Source organism: Sceloporus undulatus, chromosome 2, assembly GCF_019175285.1.
Source record: "Sceloporus undulatus isolate JIND9_A2432 ecotype Alabama chromosome 2, SceUnd_v1.1, whole genome shotgun sequence".
In the NCBI taxonomy this organism is placed as follows: domain Eukaryota; kingdom Metazoa; phylum Chordata; class Lepidosauria; order Squamata; family Phrynosomatidae; genus Sceloporus; species Sceloporus undulatus.
This window is the reverse complement of record NC_056523.1, coordinates 122,781,883-122,786,680: the sequence shown is the minus strand read 5'-3', so window position 1 is coordinate 122,786,680 and position 4,798 is coordinate 122,781,883.

Below are 4,798 nucleotides of genomic sequence, written 5' to 3'. Positions count from 1 at the left end.
TCTTTCTTTCTTTCTTTCTTTCTTTCTTTCTTTCTTTCTTTCTTTCTTTCTCAAGGGACTTTCAAGAGGGATTTTCCATCAGCATTTATGTTTACAGTGAAACCAAAAGGGGCTGCAGGGCTGTAGGAGAGCCAGGAACAAAAAGCTACCCATATTAAGTCTACCTAGGCCATGAAGCCCACTGGGTAACTTTGGATAAGTCACACTCTCTCAGCCTTAGAGGAGGGCAACGACAAACTCCCTCTAAAGAAGCTTGCCAAGACAACGCCATGATAGGGTCATGTTACGATCATCATGAGTCGGAAATTGGATGCCCACAACAATGACAAAAATCCTGACACTGTTGTTGCATCCCTCCCTTGTCTTTTGCTAGCCTCTAACTCCTAGTCACCAAGTCACAGTTGTCCAAAAATACAGTCCAGCAAAGTAACTGAGCCAATTTGAAGGATTCATGTTGCCTTAGTTAAAGCAATGTACTATTGAAGTCCATTCTGTTCCAGATCCAAGAGGTGAGAAAAGGTTTTATTAGTCTGTATTTTGTCACCAGAGTTGAGAAAAGTTACTTTGGTGACAAAATCACAGGACTGTCCTCAGCTGGTGTGGCTAATGACAAGTGGCTGGGGAAATTCTGAGAGCTGGAGTCCCAAGTATCCCCCCCCCCCCCCCCCGCAAGTGTTGGTTCTGATTCTTCTTTTCCCTTGAAGACATCAAGTTAAAGCCCCCCCTGCCCCCACACACACACTAGGAAAGAGATAAGAGATAAGTACTAGGGAAGAAGCAATATGATTCCCAAGGCTTGGGCAATTGAGATTAGATAGATAGATAGATAGATAGATAGATAGATAGATAGATAGATAGATAGATAGACAGACTTTTTGTGTCAGCCACCATCTATGGGCAATGGAACTTGCAAGCCTTTTGTATTTGAGGTGTGGCCCTGCTTGGGATCCAGCAGATGCCTCAGACTGGATATGTGTGGGTGAAGCTGTAGGCAAGCCAAAACATGGGAGCTCATGACAAAAAGCAGGATGTGGGATTCACATTTTTCTTAGGAAGAATGCTGGCCCTCCACTGTTAAGCCACAGATCAGAAGGTCAAGGTGACTCAGAAGAAAGTAAATGGGATATGGGACCTCAGGAGGCATTTAAAATCAACTCCTAGTAGTAAAGGCAGAAGTGGGGCAGGGCTTGGATGATTCCACTCCTGGATTGGAGCTGTGCACTAAATCTATTATAGCCACTTTCAACCTGCCATTATTGCACTGAAGCAACTGATATACCCTGTTCCAATAGATTCAGGTAGGACACTATAGATGGCACAGAGAAAGGGCTCTGAGGAAGAAGGGGATGTCTCTCATATTATTGGTGCTGCTGGTGCTGCTCAGAAAAGGAGAACTGACAGCTGCCAGTTTCAACATCTACATGTAGTTTCTTCCAAGGTGCAAAATGACAGTTTCAGTGTAAAATGCACATATGGGATGTCTGTGTTTGGTCCCCACCACCGCCATCACCATAAAACCACTAAAAAGCCTTGCTTTGATCCAAATACTGTATTATTTGACTGTAAAAATTAAAACATGGCCTACACTTTTGGCTTTTTAAAAAAAAAAATCAGATATTTACACTTGGAAAAACAGGTCATTTTTGGTTTAATACCCTTGTTCTAAACATAGACATGTTTAAATAGCCTTACATGACATTATGGAAGAGGCATTCAGGAGGCAGGACAACTGAGTGACATAATCAGTATTTCAATTATTACTCTGGAGGGAAGAGGAGAGGAAATGGGTGGAGTTAACCAGAATACAAAGGAAGGGGGATAGTGGTAGTCCATTTTATATCCCTGCCTCTAGTGAAAGCAAAGGGTGTTTAGAAGATCTTAACTAATGGGAATAAGTGTGATTAGGATAGGGGAACCCTTTGGTGAGGTCCCATTGTTCTGGGATAAAGAAACCCTGGGCTTCCAGCTTTAGTTAAAACTATAATTCCCAGCATTGTAGCTGGTTGATTTGAATCCAACAGTATCTACAAGGCCACTCAGTAGTCTGTCAGTCATTGTAGGTGACTACAATTCAGTTCTGGGCACCACAATTCAGAAAGGACATTGAGAAACTGGAGCGTGTCCAAAGGAGGGCGACAAAAATGGTGAAGGGTCTGGAAACTATGCCCTATGAGGAACGACTTAGGGAGCTGGGGATGTTTAGCCTGGAGAAAAGAAGGTTAAGAGGTGATATGATCGCCCTGTTTAAATATTTGAAAGGATGTCATATTGAAGAGGGAGCAAACTTGTTTTCTGCTGCTCCAGAGAACAGGACCCGGAACAATGGATGCAAGCTACAGGAAAAGAGATTCCACCTGAACATTAGGAGGAACTTCCTGACAGTAAGGGCTGTTCGACAGTGGAATGCACTCCCTCGGAGGGTGATAGAGTCTCCTTCCTTGGAGGTCTTTAAACAGAGGCTGGATGGCCATCTGTCAGGGATGCTTTGATTTGGATTTCCTGCATGGCAGGGGGTTGGACTGGATGGCCCTAGTGGTCTCTTCCAACTCTATGATTCTATGATTCTATGAAAAGCCATTACAAATCCAATTAAAAATACATGTACATCTATTAAAAAAAATCAAATTAAATCAAATTAATGAGTCCCCTGCACAGTCTATAGCAATAAGTGGCACAAATACTTTGTAGCAGCCTTAGCAAATAAGGCTGTTTTATGTGTGACATATGGGTCACAATCTGACAGTAGCCAGTATATTTTTCACATAAGAGCTCCCACACTGTAAAGGATGCCAAAATCTCTTCCAAGAATCTGTTCCTGGGGTTTTTGATAAAACTGGTGGTGGAGTAAATAGTGTGAAATATCCGCTACCTGTACCACACTATAAATGTAGAGCCTTAAATTTCTTGGAGTATTTCTATATCTGCCATCCCAAATAGGCATAGTATGAAAACTTAGTTCTGTACATGTACCCCTCAGAGGGGCAAAGGTAAGCATCTGTAAATACTGAGCTATTATGTGATTTTATTTCTAGAGGTGATACCAATGGGGGGAAATGGAAGGTTTAATTAAAACTAATTCCTGATTATTATCCAACTTGTAGACCCAATCCCTCAGCTTGTTTTTAACTCCAGATATAATAAAAAATATATGTCAGAAAGGTTTTAGAGATTAGTAAATCTTGGGATAACTTAACCCAGCCACCTTTCTTCTATTGTTCACAAAAACAGAGCTCTGGGAGGCAGTCTTCTGACATGTCCAAGACCCTCTTTTAACACAAAATGGCTGCCTTTTACAGATACTACTTCTGTCTCTGTCCTGAGGGTGGCAGATGGAGTCCCAGGAGGTACTGCCAACAAGTACCTTGTTTTGACACATGTCCAGGTCATTCAAGTTGTTATGACTTATCCCCCAGATCTCAAAACCATATTATATTTGAGTAATTACTTTCCTTATAAACATTTTCAATACTGGAATTACCAGCATTGGTTTCCCTTCAAAGTGTGTACATCTTTTGCCTAAGATTTCCTTGGAGAGCCGTATATTCTCCAGCTTGGCCACAGCTATGAGAAGAGCTGGATCTCTGGATCTAAATCAGGGTTGGGGGGGAAACCTTTGGCCCTCCAGATATTTTGGGCAGCCAACTCTTTGAATTCCTTACCCTTGCCCAAGCTGCTCAGGGCTCTTGGGAGTTGAAGTCCAAAACATCTGGAAGGCATAAGGCTGTTAAGTGGTGATGGGGACTAGGATCCAGGAAGACAGCAGATTGGAGGAAATGCAAATAGGGCTGTGAGTCAGGGAGATGAAAGAGGCCAAGTTCAGTGATAGGAATAGCAGTCAAGCTCCCTGGGTTCTATTTCCAGTTTTGGAGGGGAGTGCAGTCTGACTGTGGTCCATGTGTGGCAGGAAGCTAAGGGGAAAGCTGGGAACCCAAAAACCACGGAGTCAACTCACTGTACTCCTCCACCACCTCCTTTTAAGCACCCCTCTCTTGTGCTTAACAGGAAGGACATCACTTGTTGCTTATAACCAGGCGGTGAGGAACGCTGAGCTGCCAATGTATTATCAACAGCCCGCTATCCCCAGAAGCTTCCAGAGAAGTTGATGTGGGGTGGAAGGCAGCTAAAAGGTGTGCCACAGCTGAAGGCCTCTGATGGGCATGTGTGGTGTCAGAAAAACAGACAGCACCCTGTTTTGTGCCTCATGTCATCGGACCTCTTGGGAAAAACAGAAAGAAAGAAAGAAAGAAGTGGGGAGGGCTGACAAGCTATGGCTGCATAAGCCCTTATCCTTGTCCTACTCCTCCTGTCTAGGTTGTTGAAACTGGAGGGCCAGGACAAGTTAGACATCAGGGATCTGTTTACTACCCTGATCTTACACTGGAAACCTAAAAGGAATTAAGAAGTTGGAGGGAGGAGGAGAAGAAACGGGGAGTGATTAAATCAGAAAGGCAAAGGCACACCGAACAAGAGATGATAAAGAAAGGGTGCTAGAAATAGATTAGAAAAGACACAAGATTTGGGAACCTGAGATGTGGTATTTGTTTTGTGGGTTTTAAAGGCAGAATTGCTCAATATGTACTCCTGTTTCAGAATGTACAAAGGAGGAAATAGATGATACAATTGCTGTTGTGAAAAACAAGGATGAGGAAAGATCAGAAGCTAGAGCAATGGTTCAAAGCATTGGGGCAAGCTGGAATAATTCATGGTGGTGGAACCTGATGACTTTTCCAGAAGGAGTTAGTGGGACTGCTCTCTGAACCAGTCAGGTGTTCTCCAATCCAACTCATGGAAACCAGGT